The following is a 21,178-nucleotide window of genomic DNA, read 5'->3' as shown; positions in this document are numbered from 1 at the left end:
AATAACTTACTCTCTCAAATTAATAAATGACCATCAAGCTTTCCTAGATGCTTATTACCTATAAAAATGCTACAGCTGATGAAATTGAATATTTAGAAGCGGGAACAAATACTTCAGTTGCAGATCAGGGCATTTAGAACCATGATCAGCCCTTCATTGTGGTCCAAGTAAAATACAAACTATGGCGTATTTAGTAGAACAGTTTATTGCCTTTTATTTCTGAAGTTTTATTCGAGTTTATTTTTGTTCAAAGCGAGAAAAAAATTTTTTTTGAAGTTGAGCTCTCGCGCCGCAAGTTGCGTCGTGCCTTAAAGCTATCGCGCTAAAAATACCCAGTAGAAAGCACTTAACACCTTCTACCCTCTCTTCCCTCAACAAGCATTAATGCTTGCCCAAAAAATATGGCGGCGGACGTCTGCGTTACAGACAGATGGCAAACAGTCTGCGCAAACGGCTTAGCGGACGACAAATAGTGCGCCGCTGCTAGCGCATGCTGCTCCCGACGAGAGCGGACCATGGCTAAAAACGTCTACGCACTGCTAGCTGCCGCTAGCGGCTAGGCACGTACAGGACGTCGGAACACATGGGTGAAAGAACGAGACCACTGCCATGGACTCCCCTTCTGCTTTGTACAGGTCCTAATATTATCGCCATGCCCACTATTGCCACGAAGTGCGTAGTCATACCCAGGCCACGAGCTCGAGAGACTCCGTCTAAGCTTAGCCCTTCCTCGGCTTTCCCTAACTTCTTCACCCCCTTTTTTTTTCTGGCGGCAAAGTTGATCTCTGCCTATTCATCCCTGTTTCTCCCCGCCTTCCACAGTTCGAGCCATTAGCCTAATGGCTTGCAGACATAAATGCGGAAGATTACGCGTGTGTGCTGCCGAGCAGGCGAACGAAACTGCCCCAGCCAGCAATGAGTGAAGCGTGCGTTAGACCCCACTGAAGAAAGCGATGGCGGGCAGATGTTAAGCCTTCTTTCCCTTCATTCCATCTGTCTTTCATTATTCCATGTTGAATGTGACTTCTTCCTCAAACTATCATCCTCAATCCAGCTAGTTCGTGAAAGCCAGGCATGGGAGGAGGTTGCTTTGGTCGCAACACTTTTAAGCAACGTCAGAGGCAAGGCATGGTCCGTGGAGCGGCTTTGTGTTTTTCCACGCGCCTTGAGTAACTAATCTTTAATAAATAAATTTGAGGAGTGAAGCGAAGCAGGAGGGTTTAAAGAAGGAATGATGCGCTGTGGGAAGCTGAGCAGAAGACGTAAGCAGCCCTTCAGGCACCTCGGTTCTTCGCTGTAAACTTCTTATGCCGCTCTCATACTAGCAGGGTTATTACCATTCTTTTTGTTCTTCTCTGATTCGGTTTAACACCGTAGTTATTCGTGCACTGTAGCAGAAGAGTCTTACCAGAACTCCTGTTCCTTACAATGTCCCTTTTCTTTGTGTGCACTTCCATGGCCAACGACTTAACGGCCGGCCATCAAAACACTTCGGCTGTTCCTGGTTTTTGAACAGAGCCTGTTCACGGCAAAAGCAATCAAAACATTCGCCATTGTTTTCGCCTTGGGGAACGGATAAGTTAGTTTTTTTCGAAGGAGTTGCTTCTCAGTGAAGACTGATTATTATTGTTTCTGATCTTTTTTCTCTTCGCGCATGAGTCAACCAAGAGATAAAATATGAATCTTCATTGTCCCGTAAACGCTGTTCTCTCGTAATTTGTCCAGTGTCTCCAGAATTATATAACAGAAAGCACAAGCGCCGAAACGAGCTTAATATACCCAGCCACTTAGCTGGGAGCGAAAGAGAGCAATGCGAGAAACATGCACTCTGCAAAATGACACATCCTGCCGACAAATAGAAGAGTACTGTTCACAGTAATTTCATCCAAGAACGTTTGGCCCTGAGCTATAAAGCCGTCCAGTGAACATGTCCCTAAATTATGTAACAAAAACCGAGAAATTGTTATTGTTTTTAAAAGCTGAATGCAAGTGCTCTTTTTTGGAGCAATGATCATCATCTGATTTAGTCAGATCCCTATATTTTGACAAGTGCTACGCCAACCACGCTTTTTAGTGCCTGAGGGGGAAATTTAAACCGGAGTAGACACCTTTACAGTTCAGTTGTCATAAACATAGTCTATCCATTACGCCTGTATTTCCCTAATGAGCACGAAATTTCCCCCTGAATCTATAAGTGTCGAGTGAGAGCCCTCGTTATCATTTTGATTATTGCTTGTGCCCTTCCCTTTGCGGCTCTTATAATTAAAAGATCCGTGCGTCCTGTGGGTTAGGCCTGTAAGTGTTGCCCCCGTTTCCGGCGTGGCTTGACACTTGTGCGTGGTGTAGCCACGTGTAGACAAAAACTGATATGCGATGTAAGCAAGATGCGATAGCGCCATTGTCACCGTCTGAGTCGACTGGGAGTGTAAATTAAGGTTAGCGTTCATATGAAAACATGTAAAGAAAAGTTTTCAGACCAGTTTTCGGATTTCACAGTGACACTACGATGTCCTCCCTTTATGATGAAAAATTCATTCGCACTTAAGTCTGCTTATAACCCGAAATGAGGAAGCCTTTTTTGTCCTCTCTCTCTCCTCCAGTTTTCCTTTTCAATTTATCTTTATTTTTATTTTTTATCTTTAATTTTCATTTCTGTTTATATAAACGTATTCAAATATAGTTTTTTCCCACAAACAGTGCATGACTGGAACTGTCTCCCTTCGCGGGTCGCTACCGCTTCTCCTACATCGTTTCTGACCGATTTGCAAAGCCACCTGTCAATATAAGTGCAATAATTCTTGTCCGAGTGTATTATGTTTTAAGCAGTGCTGTATTTTAAAATGTATCTTTTTTTTGTGTGTGTATGTGTGTGTTTAGGGTATGTTTGCCTTTCTACAATGGTTTTTATTTTGTTTGTTTGTTTGTTTTTGCTTCCGTGTGCATGGGTTTATTGTATTTTCTGTGTAGACCGCATCATTCGCCTAATTTATTATGTACTAGATGTTTGTTCTTATTTATGATGTTTCCCCCCTACAATAATGCCCCAATGAGGGCGCTGTAGGTACTGTGTATAAATAAATAAATAAATAAGTTTAGTTTTCTGTTCTTTATTTTTCGCTTTCTATTTTTATTTATTTATTATTTTCTCTTATCTCTTTTAACTTTTTTTTTGGTTTGATGGGCAGGTGGTGCAGACACTTGTTCACGTTTCCTGTGGACAGATCTTTGCGCGCTCTTATGAGCCAAGAAGGGCTTTCTCCTTAATCTATCCAAGTACATCCTAGAACAGATTGTGGAACACTTTTCATTATATCAAAGGCGGAGCAATTTAAAAAAAACAAACAGCAGCATGTTCGTGTGGATGTCAGGCCCGGCTGGCAGTACAAGGAGAACACGCGACCAATAGAGCCGCATGTAAGCAAAACTTTCCGAACAATTTTTTCTCCTCTTTCAGGGTCCCCATGGAGGCGCCCATGCTTTAAAATTTGGTGAGTGCATTGAAGAAGAGTGTGAATAAATACGCAAGATTATTTCGAAGCAATCCATTTATAAATGTTTAGCAAATGGGTTTGTGAAGCCGCACATCACCGGAAAAGCGCTCTTGTCCGCTGGGTGTTTCCCTGAATCGCGCAAACTTCTCTCGTATTCCGAAAAATTGCCCCGTGTGGAACATTTCCTTGGAAATGGTGGCGTTTAAATTAGCCAGCCTAGACAGGTTTTCATGGATAAGCACTTATCAGACGCCTTGGTAAGTGAAGGAAAGATGACCACGCACTGTAGAAGGCGGCCTGCGCAACCGACACCTCGGCTGCCTCCGGCTCCGGCGTCCGCAAATGCCTTTTACTTGTGTAAACACCAGTAAATGGCGTAAACAACAGTAAACAACAATGATGTAAACAACAGTAAATACTACTGTTCGCGGCTAGTTTATCGGGTTGTTTGAGCACTGACTTCAATGTAAAGCCATTTGGGGTGTCGAATTGCAATGACAGTACTTGCGAGAAAACTTGGCGGACGAGGCAGCATGTTCGACTACACGAGGAGTTTGCCCGATTCGGAGAAACACCTGGCAGATAAGAGAGCCTTTTGCGGGTATGTCTGGCTTCACAACACGCATTGATCGTGGTATTTCAAAGCAATAGCATCGAAATGACACATCAAACTTTGTCTCACTCTTCGAGGCCCTCACTAACAGTTATGAAATGTCGGCTTTCACGGCTGCCCTCAGAGACTAGAAACATAGTTTGGAAAGTTTTGCATGAATGTGTTCCTGTGGGTCGCACACTCGACCCGTACCTCCAGCCCGGAATCACTGTTACCCGGAATGTACCATTGTGTTAAAATAACACACCTGCTTTGAGATTGCGATGCATACTTCAAAATCCGTTCAAGGATGTTGTTTGTTATTCTTCACGAAGGGACGACATCATATGGAACGACAACATAAGGAGCACTTTGAATATGCTCTGCTAAAGAGATCAAGGCTTTTGTAAGGCAACATGGCTCCAATGACTGAATCTTATATCATTTAACAAAAACAAACTGTGAGCCAGAGTTGCCTGCTTTGCTTCCTTTGGCTGTACCTTGGTTTTTCCAGTTCCGTTCTTAAAGAACACTACCAACTTGTCTTTCTTTCTGTCCTACTTTATTACAAAAGTATTGCAATCACGAGTGCAGATGACCTCAACGAAATGTGATGGAATATGTTATATTTTCTAATTTGCGGTATCACAACTTGACCTGCAGTACACGAAAAGAGGGATTTTAGAATTCGCGATCATAAGAAAGGGATAGTCGCTCATGCTGTGCATCAGTAAGAACTCTCAGTATTGTTTACGTGATGGTGTGCTTAATTTTGTTTTTATTTGATGGCGGAAGGTGCGGCAAATTAAATAGGCAATTTAAATGATCGATTTCTGAATTCACCATTTTTCTTATTCCTCGGGTCTCGCGACGAAAAGTTCTAGAGATATATGAGTACCCATTACGAAAGTGATTTATTTTAAATGTGTCCGTGGAAAATTGCAAGCGAATCGAAATCGTGCCTCTGAAAGTGAGCTAAATAAAGAAGGGCTGTTTGAAAACATGGCCCAAATTTTGTCCCTTTTTCCTCTTCATTGTGGCAGCCATGACCAACCGACGTGCTATTGCGAGCAAGAAAGGCAAAACATGCGGAGTGGTTTGGCGTGGCCAACGTCACAGCAGTAAAAGGGCAGGACGTTTTTAATAAAACCGCGGCTGCGGGAAAGACGTCGGAGCCGCTCTGACGTCACAAAGTAGCGGCAGCTGGCTCGTCACTGATTCGTCAAGACAGAACGGCCACTGTTTATGGGGCAAGAGCTGACCTTTCCTTTGCTTCCTCTTTCCCTTTTCCTTATTTATTCTCCTTGCTTTCCTACCAGGCAGAAAAATAGGCAGTATTACTGCGGTGGCTTCCTGTTGCGTTCCGCTGTCCGGACTGTTTACTATCATTTATTCCGCCATCTAATATTTTCCTCGCCACTAACCCTTATAAAAATGGTCTAAATACCGTGTGTAGACTTCTTGTAGACTCTATTGCCTTCCTATATATATTAATGTTTCTCTATGCATAGTCTATAGATTGTATATAGACTGAAGTCTACTAAATGTGTATGACCACAAATCTATAGATTTTCTAGACTGTCTTAAGAGTGTCTATAGCATTTGTATTGCGTATAAACTGTTCTTTAGGATTTGTCTAAACAGATTCTATAGACTTTATAGACAGAAGTCTTTAGAAAGTATCTAGACTGATAAAAATGTTTGTAAGAGAACCACACTTCCTAAAAAGTCAGCGTGCTTAGTTTTGTCTTTTCTTTGAATGTGGCGTACATGTCCTGTCGGCACTCTTCACATTTGGCTACTGTTCTGCAGAAATTAGGCAGGCTTATTGTTTTTCTTACCTACGTAGCTTCAGCAATGGCCTCAAACTGCCGTCGCTGATTTCACGGTCTCTGTTTTTTTTCTTAAGTGTCGGCATCCCATGACCGAGTACATGGGCATGCAAACGAGAATGTTGGGTCTATAAATAATGTGAATAAATGTGATGTTTTTAGCCGCCTCAATAAAGAACAACAGCGTGAGACGAGCAGAGAAGCATTGGAAGTGGTAGGGAATACGCCTGTTTAGGACAGGCGGTGTCCGCAGATCCGGATCACCGTAATGAAATAACTAGCGAGGTAGAGTGCCTTTAGCGGCACGCTGAGGTGGTGAATAGTAGTTTACAAACGTGCCTTAAGAGGAGAATGTATAACAGCTATAGTACGTATAAGTATGGTAAGTGAGAGATATAACAAGTACATGGCTATAGCTATAGTAAGTAAGAGCTGTAGTACGTATTGTAAGTATACAGAAGAGTAAATAAGGGCGGTAACAGCTTTATCTAACCACTACTGACCTATGGGGAAAAATGGAGGCTAACGAAAAGGCATAAACTTTGGGGCAGCGCAGTGAGCTACGGAAAAAAATGATAGCTGTAACGTTTAGAGAAAAGAAGAGGCCAGAGTGCGGACAGGTATCAAACACAGGTTGAGGAGTTGCTAGTGGAAATCAAGAGTAAGAAATGGGCTTGAGCAGGGCACGTGAGCAGATGCGATTGAGATGTTTTCAGGGGTAGGGTGGCTGCAGCTGGCACAGAACCGGGTTAATAGGAGAGGTATAGGAGAGGTCTTTGTCCTCCAGTGGGCGTATCCAGGCTGATGGTGATGATGATTATATGTGACAGGTCTATGTTAGATTACTCTCCTTATCGGGCAAAAACGTGCAGGCTAAAGAAAAGGGTTGAAATAGAATTAAAGACAGCACCGCGGGCTGTGAAAGGAGAATGATAAGTGCAACGTTAAGAAACATGAAACGAGCAGAGCAGGTCTAAGGAAGTAAAGAAGGAATGAGCATCAGCAGGACACGCACTGCAAGATAATCTGTACTCCCTAATAAGAACGGAGTGGATTCAAAGGTGGGGCAAGCGTAGCAGACGTCGTTAGAGGGTCAGGTGGCTTAATGCGATTGGGAAATTTGTGAGATGAAGCTGTCCCCCATCGGCACAGCACAGAATAAGTTGGAAAGATATCGCAGGGGCATATGTGGCATACTGGACTCAGGCTGATGATATGTAAGTTTTCGCCGGCATGTCTTTTGCGAGTTCTGGTGGTTATTGTACCGTTTGCCTACATATAAACATGGCCTGTTTGCTTCCACTACCCGAAATACGAAATGTCGGTATCATGACAACATTTTCGACTTGCCTTCTGGCAAGTCGAAAATGCTTGTCATCGATTATCAGTACAACTCTGTATTCCTCGGTAGGGAAGCACACAGTGCATGTTTATATGTAGGCACAACAGGTACAATAACCACCAGAAAATCAGCAAAAGACACTGCCGTCACAAAACAAGTCAGCATTTCAAGTGCCAAGGTCACAGTACAATCTAGGAAGCCATAATTTGTAAGATAAAAAGGCGCAATGCCAAAATTACACAAGGCAAATTGAGAAACAAAGTTTTTCTGGAAAATATTCAAACAATAAAAAATTACAGTAATGAAAATGCTATATGTAAGAAACATGATAACGGCCTAGAAGTATTCTCTGATTGCTTGCGGGAAGTAAGAATAATTAAATGTGTCACGATGAAATCTATATTGCGTTAAATGATTAGAATTCATTGTGCGCGTCTTTCTTCTCAATGAAGGTGATAGGTATTTTTCTGCTTCTACTTTAAAGGTTTCATCAAAAGTAAGTGAAGAAACTTCAGGCGTAAGTAACGGGCTCGACTATTGATAGTGGAAAGACAAGCTTGAATAAGGATATCGCTTCGGGAGTCGTTTCTTATGCAGTTATTATAAATACTTCGAACTTCCTTACCTTTATACCGCCTCTAGCTTCGCTATTAGTTGTTTTGTTCAAGCTTATGAGCTAGCAGATAATATTATATTTAAGTAAAGCTAGAACCAACCAAGGTTGTGTAAGCCAGTAACTTGGTAGTTTCCGAGGCAGCTAAGATAAATGGTTTGAGGAAGAAAGCGTGATGAGAGCTTTATGCATTACATAAGCGACCTGCTTACTCCACCTTAGGTTGGAAGGCACTACAACACCAATGTATTTATATTCATTCACCGATTGTATTTGTGTTTGACTATTTTGATGACAGGTTGAGGGGTTTTTTTCTTTCTCGCCACTGATACAACTACTGTTTTCGCTAAAGTAATGGTTACCTGCCAGCCTTCATAACCGGCATGCTATATCAGTCATTGCGTTGTTTAGAAAGAAATGGTCCTTGCCGTCCTTAATTTTTTTTAATAAATAATATTTAACCACTGAGGCTAGCGTGTTTTGAGATATTTTCCTCCATGTTTCCCATCACTTCGCATAATTTCGCGTGCAAGCGGTGACAGCCGGGGCGAAACTGCTGTCTAGAGCGAAGCGAATGTTGGCCCGGCTTCTGCGTGAATCTCTCGACGCCTTTGGCAGACGAAACGGCGCGTCACTTCGGTATGAGTTTCACGCAGATCGTACAGGCCGTGCATGCGGAATATCTTGGAAAGAGCATCTCGTGGCGACAATTTTACAAGATTGCAGTATGCAGTAATGCGACAGCCTTTTAATTTCTTTACAAACATTCCCGCTTAGTGGAATCACCAAAAAGTCATTAATATGTTTTAGTTAATTAATTATGTGCCTGAGCTTCCATTATAAACATGCCCGCTTACTAGAATTGCTGAAATGTTCATTAATCTGATTTAGTTTATTGTGGCTTGAGGTGATAATTATTTTCTCACTTTGTGACCCCATGACTGCAGCGCTTTTGTACAGAGTTTAATTCAACGCAAGAAGAACAAAATTTAAGGATACGTAATGTTTAATCTTGAACACTTTGCATAGCCGTTGCGAAAGGCTAAAATAGCAAAACTATTTTCTGAGAGGGGAGGAGGTGGCGGCTGAAATTTAACTTGTGCTTGCCAATAGCACGATTGTGCCAGTATAACGTAAGTAATAAGAAATAGAGGAGATCGGAATATGGCACATAAATACGTTCTAAACTAAACCTCACTGATTGCCCGTTTTTCATGATCAGTATGGCGCGTAATAACAAACTACACAGCTGCTTGTATCTGGCCGCTGTTTCTTCGGAATAAAATATTTCGCAATGCGCCTTAAACCCAGCATGTCACAAATAATTGATTGTGTATAGGTGCTGATATTACTGTTCGGCGAGTGAGTAATTACCTACTGAGCACAATTAGCGCTTTTGTGTAGCTCGACATATGCGACGGCCAGTTGATGCACACTGTCGAAAAAAGCATTGCTGCCACACGAGCAACAACTGCAGAGGAACGAAATAATGTTTCGAGCCGCAGAAAGGAGCAGAGAACGTTGAGGCGATTTCTGCTCTCCCAAGCGAGAAGGTGAATTATTAAACGCAGGGCCTCTCTGATGACGCCGAAATGAGAAATAATTTGCGGTTAATCCCGCTTAATGGAAACCGGGTGATGCATTAGGAGCGTCGATTTCCTTCCGTCTTAATTGCTGTTAGTGTCACGAGAAACTGCAGTAGCACACTGTCCTCACGCGCTTGCATAATAAAAAACTAATCTCTTAGCTCTAGGACTTGGATAATTTCTAACTGCGCGGTACATGTATGGATCCGCGCAAATATTTGCTTCGATTTTCATCGTTGATATTTTAGCGGGCTTTTCAGAAACAGCAGGGATAAGCTGATCAGTTCAGAACTGTGTTCGTTTGAGCATTAAGAGTTGAGCATGTACATTTTTTGCTGCCGCATTATTAAGAAAAATATTTAAGCCTATTTTTGTCTTTTGAGTTCCCTTTGAACTTATTCCCTCGTAATTTGTTGACATAGTGCTAAAGCGAATGGAGAATCTCCATTAGCGATTGATAATGGAACGAACGTGATCTCCTCTAAAGCGTTTATTGAAGCATGAGAGTGTTCATTTATTTTTATTATTTTTATTTATTCATTCTAATTGTGTGTCAGAACCCGTACTTCCTGCCGTTAGACCCCACTTACCTTGGATCACTTTGGACACATTGCAAATGCAAAAAGCTTCAGCGCCCAACTTGCTTCACCTACCCGTCTCGCAGAGAACAAAGCAATGAGCGAATGTCACACCAGATCAAAACTAATACCTTTCAAGTCAAGACGAGCAATAAACAGGCTTCCTTCGTTCTGTCCGAGCTGTGAGGAAAGTAGTGGGAAAATGCGGAAAAAAGGAGGGCGTTATAAATGGTAAGCGAGACCAATCACCACGCGCGCACGCACACCGAGTGTGTCAGTTCATCTACGCTGAAAGGAAGCTTGATCACGTCGCGAACGCGAGATCAGCACGTATTTCGCTGCATCAGCGCGATAGCGACGAGGAATGCATAGGGAGAGTGGGGACAGAGTTCCCGCTCTGGGGAAAACTATTTGGGAGGGCAGGGAAGACGTCGCCTTGATGGGAGGCCCGTGCATACCTTGCCGCCGACCCCTTTTGAAGGGAAAGCTTAACTACGCTAGGTGAAGCTGCTCTTCGCGTGGCACCAAATTTGACCTCCTTTGACTTTGAACTGAGGATAAGCCACGTGACAGCTATGATGTCACTCAGCCGCCGCCGCCGAAACCGAGCGCTCGCCTCTGTTTCTATAGGCCGTCGGCGTTGATTGGGTTCATTGGCGTTGGCAACGCTCTAGACTCCGATGATTTTGAGGAAAGTAAGGGCGCATAACTGGCTCCCTGGCTTAGCGGACGCCTCAGTCGCGCTTTTATGCGTTGCATATTGCAATCACTCAGTTCAGCCCTTGGGCGCGGCCGGGCAGCCACCAAACCACGTGACGTGACGTCACGACATATGGAGGAAAAGCTAGGCCCAACTCGCGCGGTCGCGCGCGGCTGCAGCCACCACCTGACTCCCGCTCCTCTCGCTAGGAGCGCTGCGCCGGCGCGTGACGTCACGGAGGAAAAGCTGGGCCAAAACTCGCGCGGTCGCGCGCGGCCGCAGCCACCACCTGACACCCGCTCCTCCCGCTAGGGGCGCTGCGCCGGCGCGTGACGTCACGGAGGAAAAGCTGGGCCCCAACTGGCGCGGTCGCGCGCGGCCGCAGCCACCACCTGACTCCCGCTCCTCCCGCTAGGGGCGCTGCGCTATGATTGACGTCACGGCATATGTATAAAAGAGCTGCGCTCCTTCGCCGGGACAGTCTTATACCCCGGTCACACGGGCATTTCGAGGGCCCTCGAACCGATAGTCTATCGACTCAAAGGCGATCGAGCGCTGCTACAAGGGCAGTTTCAATGGCGATCGAGTCAATAGCCTATCGAGTCAACGGAGCAGCACGGAACTCCATCAAGATATGCAACGCATTCTTGGCTTAACCAAGCTAAGCCTGGCCATTTTTTGAGGTAAGGCGGTAGTGAGAGAGAGATGTGGACTGAATGCATTAGCGCTTACAACGTTGTGGCAGACACGCGGCACTGCAACAATAGGCCGCAGCGTTCATTGGGTGACCAGCCGCTCGCGATCAACCATTAACTGCCACCTGCGAGGGTGGCAGGGTGGGCGTGTTGCCTTTTCAGTGCGCGGAACGCAATCAACGTTAGAGGCCAAGCCGTGTCTAATTACCCGATACACCACAGCCTTCGCTCTCTAACCAGGTTTAGCAGCAGTTGAACCGCAGCTATTTTTTTTGAAGGACGCCGCAGTCGAACCTAGTCCAGTCCAGATCTAAGAAAGCACGTACATCTTCCTGGGCCGCAGTCACTCCTCCTGCGCGATAGCTTAACCAAACCTTCCGATGCGGTTTCCAGGGACGGACAGGAGAGCAAGAATCTGAGACAATCCTCTCATCCCTTATCGTGACGCTGCTTCAGCAGCCTCTTTTCAATATTTGGTTGTTCAATGTTTGCCTGTTTTCAGTATTTGGAGCTTCGAAACGTGATTCCGGCTGAGCACGTGGACAGGAAGCACGGTAGAGCGGAGAGAAACAGTCTGGACGAGTGTCAGGTTAGTTCGTGGAAGACTTCCAGATGTTGGCGCAGTTGGTGACCCTCTGAAAAGGGTCGTGTAACTGAACGACATCGCGAATGGACAAATTTTTTTTTTACCGTAGCTGTATCCACATATATCAATAACGCCCTTCGGTCTGGCTTAAAAGTGCACTTTTACGAAATTTTTTTGGCAACGCAGACGGGTGTGTAGTGCCTGTTTCGTCTCTTCGTTCCGTTTTCCTCTTGGCGGTGACTTGTGTAGAAAGTCGTCAGTCTGAGGCGCGACACGGTCATGAAGAAGCTCCGTTTAAGTAAACGCATCGATTCAAATGTCTCGAGAAACTGATTTAGAAAGTTCTAGTGCCCGTACACGGGGCCGCGCTGAAATTGAACATAGTGTATAGCATGGCCCTTCAGCAGAGAACGGTCACCGCCTAGACACCACAGTCAGTTATTCTTCGCTGCAAATTAAAGGAACCCTCCTTAAGGCGCGCCTTAAAAAGAGCAGGCGCCGGGACTGCCTAAAGGGCTTGTATGTTACCTAGAAAAGTTAAACAGTGTATGCAAGGGAGGTTTGAAGGTATTATTCAACTGTATCATTGCTAAATCTCAGGATAAATTTGCGAATGAACGAATTTAAAAAAAAAACATTAATGACCTCAATTTGACTTACCAGGATGTAAAGGCTAGTCGCAAATTAACACTTCTGATAAGTGCCAGCTCTCACTGTTATCTCTTCTTTTGTATTCATTGAACCGGCATGGCCTGTTCACCACTCGTGAAGCCTGCGCTGTTCCCTTTCATTATATCTTTTCGCAAGCACTGCCGGTTTCCCATTTATTCCTCTTTTCAAGACCGGTTCGCAATCATTTGCATCTAAGTCACCATGCGGTAAGAAAACGCGAGCCACACGAGGAGTAGGAATGTTCTGTTACGAAGAAGAAACCAGCCCGAAGGGGCGAAATAATCGAACGACACCAAAAGGCCAAAGTGAGGAAATCGCAACAACGCCAGTGATCGAGACGTAATCGTGGCCTCTGTGACGTGAGGGAATCACCTGCTTTCTACGTCCCCAACTATTGCCTGGGCGAAAAAAGAATATAAAAAAACCCTGTAAAGAAGTGAACCCCAAAAGCATGGCAGGTGCGTCGGCGGCGTATTCGGTAAGAACAGTTAGAGGTGGTGGTGCTGAAGATGTTCTAATGTAATCGTGTAGGAGGTTGTAGCGGAGGTTGCAGCTCTCAGTACGGAAGCCCATTGGCGTAGGCTGCTCTCCTGGCTCGTTCGATGAGTGATTTTGGACTCGTTTTGTCCAAAGTGGCCAGAGGTGCCTCCCACCCTTCCTATTAGCAGTGACAGCCTGATTTCGTTGGCAGGCCCATACCATGTGGTACAGGTCCGCTTTCTCTACCCAGAATTTGCACTCTGAGTCAAATGACTCCGGGTCTATTGCGTGTAGTCTTCGTACGTTGCTGTGTTAGTCTGAAGCTTTCGGAGGTGTAGTTCCTCCCCGTTGTCTAGTGTCTTAGCCGGCGGAGGGTAGACCCGACGGGATAGTCTTAAGTGCTGAAGTATGTCGGTGTAAGTTAGTAGTGGGGCAGGGCTTCCACGGCATCCGTACTGGGTGCCCGTGGGAGAAATGCTCGGCCTGAGGCATGTGCGCTCTTGTTCCCGGGGGTGGTCTGGTGACCTGGTACTCATATTAAGTGTTTATGTGTGGGCCGGTAGCCACGGGTGTAGCTATCTTGCGTGATTTTAGCTGCTGGCGGTGCGATCCTGCCCGTAAGGTAATTGCGATACGCTGTCTGTGAATCTGTAAGAATGTTTTCCATGTAGTGTGTGCTGCAGCTAGAGAAATCGCCACTTCTTCCGCAGCCAGTATGTCCTGGCTAGCCAGTAATAGTCCGTCCATTGTGTTAATTCGGCACCCTACTGCGACTACATTTTGACCCCGCTTTTAACGGCGGCTGCCCGCACTGTAGAGCGGAGTCTTCTGACACCTATCACATGGTGTGGGCCTGCCCCTCCAACTCGGCTATTCCCCCATCCCCAGCCCGGTAGGACTGGGAGGCGACCCTGCTCGGCTGCCACGACTTACAGGCCCAACAAGCCTTAGTCAGGCGTGCCTGGGCGGCGGCCACCACCACTGGGGTCTGAAACTAGAGACCTGCACCAAGTGTTTGTAAGGATTGGTCCCTTATGGGCTGATCCAAGGCTACCTCCTGTCCCTTCCTAATAAACGTCTTCGCCACCGTCATTCCCTGCTTGGGACCCTTTAGTTCATTTTTATAAGGGTGAGAACGAAACAGTTGGAGGAGTCCCGAAATAAATTCACAATCCGCACCATGATTTCTCTTCTTTTCGCAATGTGTCTGTAGTCTGCCCTTACAAAATTTTCTTTAGACAACCTATAGACAGTACGAACACTTCTGTCTATAAAGACTATAGACAAACCCTAGAGAAGGCTTTATACGCAATTCAAATCCTATAAACAGTCTATAGACAATCTATAGATATATGGTCATACACATTTGTTAGACTTTTGCCTATAGACGGTCTATAAACTATCAATCGACAAAAAATCTAGGAAGGCAATAGAGTCTATAAGAAGGTTATAGACTGTCTGCAGGCCATTTTTATAAGGGTGGGAACGAAAATTTTTTTCCGCGAAACCCGGAAGAGGCGCGAGTCAAGGAAAATCAACTGCTCCTCGTAAAAATGATGTCATCTGCCTTCCATCGGAGTATGGAATCAGAGCAGGGAATCAGAGTAGGGGAAGGAGAGGGAAGTAGGAGAGTGTTTTCGCCTTTTTCTAGATGGGGGTGGAAGGAGAAATAAAAAAACTCTTCAAAGGGAAAAGGTGGTTCTATAGGCCGTTGCCCATTTGCTCATTTTACCCATTTCGCTTCCTGGCTGAGCAACAAGAGAGGGTAATTTAGGGGATGAGGCGGTGAATAGAGCAGTAAAAGAAGCGCTAAAGGCGTTAGTCAACAATGGCTCTCAATAAAGACAGAAAAGGTGGGGCAGGCAAGAATACCAGAAGCACGTTCGGATCTGTGTCTACTGAGAGGGAAAAGCGAAGGGTGTGAAAGGTAAGTTACGGGTTTCAGCTCACAGGAATGCCCCTATTTGGCTTCTTGGCGCACTTGATGTCGTCTCATTTGTTTTGCTTTTTTTTATCGCGTGCATGTCGTTTTTGAACGCGAAAGGAAAGGCTGATAACGAAGAATGAAGGGCTAGCTCCTTTTCGATTAGATTTCCTTGCCATTGTGCGGGAAGGAAAAGCGTCAGTTTGGCTCCGGAGAGCACTAATTCACTGAGAGACATGGCGCGTGAAAAGAGGGCTGTTCTTTGAAAGGCTTATACTGAGAGAAACAGCGTGGGGTCCGACTATTTGTGAACAAAGATTTCTGCGAGGTATTCACATCAAAAGAATTGTAAAGAAAGGTAAACAATCATACACGGAATACCGTTGTTAGGATGCCGATTATCATCATTTATTTACGGAAGTCTAAAGAATAATATGAAGTTGTTGCGACGATGAGCCAATAGGGATATTTTGCTTTATACCGTAGAAGAAGTAAACAAAACTATCAGAAACATACGTGTTACCTCGCGCATGTTTGGCAATGTCTTGGATTTATATTTCTCAACTACAACTCCTTAGAGGCGTGGCAAAAAAAATTAAAAGAACTATTCATTTTCTTATTTTTATTCTTCGATTTTTAGCCAGTGCCTTCATTTTTGTAGTTTGATGGACTGGCCTCCATCCCACGGCCGCATCAATGCTCGCATCAAGAGGCTGAACAAATATTCACATCATCTGGCACGGACAAGGCGCTTACAGGCCACACGACACGTAGAAACTGTCAAATAAAATGACGCCTGTTTTGCGAACGGCTGAGCAAGATATTGTTCATTATACTATTTATTGCTTCCAGAAAAGAGATATCTTAAAATGTTGCACTTTTGGTTATTCGACATTTTCTTGCGGGTACGAACAAAAGAACATGAACACATGGAGAAATGTAGCAGCGAAAGTTACATTATCGCTGGAGATAGGCTTGGTACCTACCATGACTAGGAAGGTCCGTTTTTATGCCATTAAAGACGTGTCAACTTTTCTCTGTAGCCGCAACTTTCGCGAACACGGCTACAGTTGCAGTAGCTTTTCACAAGTCTAAAACGGCGCACCGCCTGTCGCCATTGCTGCCAGAGAAAAGGCAGCCGGCACCGGCGGCCAAAGCGGCAGTTACGTTCTCGCACCATCTCTGGTTACGTAGCGACGTCATGTGTCGGATGAGCTACGAAGTTCTGCGCATGGAAGCAATATTTGTGTGCGATACATCAGCTGTCCCCGTTTTCCTATCTACTTTGGGTCGCGACAGGGTGTACGCTGATGACACCGACTACGCCAGTTGTGTGATTATTACTTGCATCAGCATTGTACTAGGCGCCGTTTTACACCGCAGTGCAATTTCATATTGATAGCTGCATTTGGGACTTTAAATATAGACTACTGGCTTCGCGTTAGTATCGCGTAATTGTAAACGTCCGCTTTCACACGTTTTCGAGGCTATTCGAGAAGTCGGCGCTACAGAGAAAAACAGAGAGCTGAGCCGACTCTGCCGATAAGAGGACGCGACTAATGGATCAGAAGATGTCATTTCTCACAGTACTGAACTGATTGCGCCGCGACATACTTAGATAATGTATTATATAGATTCTACTTTCTTTGCCGCCGCTAAATGGTGACTTCGATTCACTTAACTGTAGAGATGTGGAATGTAGACCTAATTGTGTCTTCAGTGAGAGCCGTAAAAGCGAAGAAACTGACACAAATCCACGCCTGCTAGATAATGGGAGATAACAAGAAGAGCACAGCGTAACGCTTAGTGGTGCGGCGCCATGGTGATATTAGCGGCGTGCGGCGCGCAAATGTCGGCTCTCCTCACTATCTTATCCTGCGGCAAGAACTCTATATAGCGTATCCAGTGCGGTCATGAGGCCGGACTTACTGCTTACTGCTAACGTTATTACTCTGACGTGTGGGTGAGTTAAAAGTTGTGGAGGGCGGAAATATGTTTACTTCCTTATTTGGGTGAGCACTGATTAGTAGCATCTTTCTTATCTGCCTGTAACCACTCCAACAAATTGAAAATTGGCCTCAAAAAGATGTCAGTTTTCCTTATTTCGTTAAAAGTTCTCCCTGCGCCATGTGCTAAAAGCATGCGCAGTGTGAAGTAGGACGTTGTATAGCTGCTACGCTGTCAGGAAAACAATGGGGATATTTTGCCTATACAACGGAGGAAAAATTTCGTGTGTACCAACCATTGAAAAAAAAAAGATGAGAAAACTGGATGATGGTGCAAGTAATTAGTAACATTTTGCGCTAACTTGGTATTGCGATATAAAAGAGGAAAAAAGGTATTTAGGCGTCGACAAAATTGCAAAAAAGAAAACTGCGGACAGTCTACGGCTTCAAAAGACTCCCATTAAGATCGCTGCAGCAGCGTCCAGCCTGTTAAATAGAGTTGAGGAGTAAAAGAAATACGAAGAAAACACGACAATGAGTGCCGTGAAATCGAAACAAAGACAGGTAATGAACTAAGTATAAATAATGGGAGGCCATACATTGTGAACCAAGGCAGCCGTAGGCAGCGAAACGCAATCGCGAAACGACGTCCAGGAGAGAATCGCCCGATCTTTCCGGGATCCACTCTGCGGCGCAAAGGAATGGCTGCAAATGACAAAGAAGGAACCTTCCATTATGAGGACTGTCATAGCCCACTTTTTCTCTGGGCTGACGCTTATCTCTAGCTCTCTTTGATTTTTCTCTGCCTTCCTCCACTTTCTTTGTGGCCTCTCACTTTCTATTTTTTTCATGTTTCCCAGAGAGCCGGCCTGGAGAAGTTTTCTTGTGCTTTCCCTTCCGCAGCGACTGGCTACGTTACCTGTAGTCTTTCTTTGTTTTAGTTTTTCAAGTACTTCCTGTTGTTTGCAAGACACTTCTCATCACCTGCTCACCATCAGCCACGTGTAGGTATCCTCGCAGGCACCCGTGTTTGTTGACCATGTCTCAATGGTGTTAAATGTTCTCTTTATATATTCATCCATGGCTACCAATGGTTTTCGTACACGCTTATTTGTCTCAGCCGCTCGTATTTTACACTATGTTTCTCGCACATGGTGTGATTAATACAATCTCAGTCGCTACATTCATTTTTTTCTGATTCTTTGTTCCTCTATGCCTGGTAAAGAATTATCGCTTCTGCCAGGAATTTCTGGTCTGTCGACGGTGAGTTAATAAGAAATTCCTCCCCGTACCTCCTCTGTGGTTGATTGTTTTCTTTCCGACCTTTTTTTGTGTAGTTCTGCGGCGGCTATTCAGCCACCTAGTGAGCATCTTCATCTCATATATATCCTTTTTCCCGCTCCCCTTATATCGGCCGTTCATGCAGGACAAGCGTCTTCGAACGTGGCAGATGACGCTGCTGTTGTCGTTGATAAATGATCTTTGCCGTGTTGTGCTTTGAGTGACCTCCGCATATTTCTTTTTATTTTTTGCGCATATTTCGTGTTTATTTCTTGGCCTGCTGTCGGTACACGAAGCAACAGCAAGTGTTGCCGCTGCTTTACCATATGTTTTTATTCCCATATTCCACGTAATATCAGCAGTTTTACTTAAGCGCTTGCTTCGCAGTCGCTTGGTCAGATTCGCAGCACAAGAAGACGAACTTCAAACCGTGCTTGCAAATCAGACCGAAAAGAGGTTTTATATATGAGACACATACTGCGCATTTCCTTTCCCCCCAAAACCAATTATTATTATTATTATTATTATTATTATTATTATTATTATTATTATTATTATTATTAATATATTATATTATTATTATTGTTATTATTATTATTAGTATTAATATTATTATTATTATTATTATTATTATATTATTATTATTATTATTATTATTATTATTATTACTTTCAGTGTTCTGTACAACCAGCCTTCCTCGCTCTTGTGGGGAAGTGCGGCTCTTAGGTTATATTAAAAGCAAGGCAGCGATTTGGGCTGGTTGGTTGTACATTTGATGGGAATAACGAGCGACAGAAGGAAAATAAAAACAACTGTGTGTCCTGTGTCCGTCGTCTCAGTGGTCGTTTTTTCCTTGTGTATCCCGTTATTCCCATCAGATTGTATTGAAAGTCGGTGGATTTGTTTTCCATCATATTTCCTCACCCACTTTAAGGTTTTGTGGTGGGTGTCTCGACAAATACCAAGAACGCCTGGTGGCACCGGCGACCCTTGTTGCTCTCTTGACCGCCTTCTTCATGACTTGGCCATAGCACTTGGTAACAACTGTTTCTCAGTTTGCAAGATAACACTATTGCAGACCGCAGACCGCGATAGAACAAAGACGGAGCTCTGGAGCAGGAAATACAATTTCCCTTAGTTTTGATCCCAAAGATCTCTTTAAATATTAATTGTGTCGCTGAAATAATTATACGACCAATCACGAATCGATAAGACTTGCGCCCATACAGGACGCTCTGTCGATTAAGCAGCACAGGTTCAAAAAATGTGACGAGCATAATTTCGCTCCTTTTCGCATGCTTTAAGTTCGCAAAAGCTAATTTGGCCATTTTTTTCTGCTTAGAAAATGAGAACCTTGTCACCCTTAAGTTCAGTGGCAGTGTACACGTGACGGGTCCGGCTAGCTAAATATATATTCAGTGTGAAAGCCCATTTAAACGTTACGGGCCCTAAGTAGCAAAATGTCAAGTTCTGATCCGTGTAGCGTTTTTCCCGAATGTCTCCTAACTCAAGCAGCACAGGTGATTGGCGCAATATTGGAAAGAGATGGTTTCACACTGGTCATTTGTAGGACCAGCATTTGCCAATATATTTTCAATATTGGACATATTACCTATGCTGCTTCGGAAGTCACGGATGGCGAAGAAATTGCGCCCCCTCCGCGGTTAGTGGAATTCACAAGGCCCACCGTTGCATTCCTTCCACGCAAGCAGCACAGGTAATAGGCCCAATATTTGACACGTATTGGCAAAGGCATGTGCTACAAAGGACCGGAGTGAAATCATCCATTTCCAGTATTGGGCTAATTACATGTGCTGATAGAGCAATTTCGCCGCAATTTTTCCCGCATGCATGCTCTCTACTGAAATAAAAAGGCACGTTATCTGTTCCGAAAACATTAATTTAGTATTTTCTTGCAGTGTTCCTGCGATGAAGAACACAGAGAGACTTTTTCTAGCTTCTGTCTACAGTATTTTTCAATTTGAAATTTCTCACCAAACTGTGCAAAACAGTTTGCAAAAAATCGTTAACTGAGCCGACGACAAAGATTTATGAGCAAATTATTTTAAATTCTTCCCTTCTATACAACATAAGAAAGCAACTCGGGCATGTTGGTTACGCATTTGGTTACTCTTACAACATACGCTGGCCTCAACGAGTGCTTTTATATTGCTTCATTTATTTGCCGCGACACCTTGCTGTTTAGAAGCGAGGTCGATTTTTGTTACTCACATAAATATGCATTCTTTAGTTGTCAGAAAAGTGCAAGTATCTTGGATGAAATTCTGTCTTCATAAGAGCCCAGTTCTGCGCATGCTGCCTACTATATTAGTTGCTATGTTATCACAGTTCCTCTTCGCGTAGCTCACTGCGTATGCACATTTTCATCTTGTAATCAATTCCTTCCGAATTTTCCAGCCTATTCCCTTTTGAACCCTGTTGATTGCGTCGCTTCTTCTCATTTCTGTGTTTCTGGAGGAGCGCGCTGAAGTACCTTCTTGGTACTTCTTTATTTTCTCCCAGATGCCACTTCCTATTTATGCAGCCCCAGAAGAGCTGTATTTCCTATTTTCTGCCCAACGGCCTTTCTCCATCTGACTATTCCTCATTCTTCACTTTACCGTACTTTCCATAGAAGTGCTGCCTTCATGAAAAAGAGAGCAGAAACGATTCTTGCCCATCGACGGAATTTTTTTTTCCTCACACTCCTGTGCCGGCACGAATTTGCCTACTCTCCGAATGCAGTACCATGAAGAACACGTCTCCTTACCTTTTTTCGCAGCCACCGTGTTTTTGCCCCTTGGCAATACAAGGGGCGAAAACAAACACACGTGCATGTGTGGAAAAAGAGACAAGAGGC

This window comes from Amblyomma americanum, chromosome 11, assembly GCF_052857255.1.
Source record: "Amblyomma americanum isolate KBUSLIRL-KWMA chromosome 11, ASM5285725v1, whole genome shotgun sequence".
Lineage (NCBI taxonomy): Eukaryota > Metazoa > Arthropoda > Arachnida > Ixodida > Ixodidae > Amblyomma > Amblyomma americanum.
Note: the sequence above shows the minus strand (reverse complement) of the source record.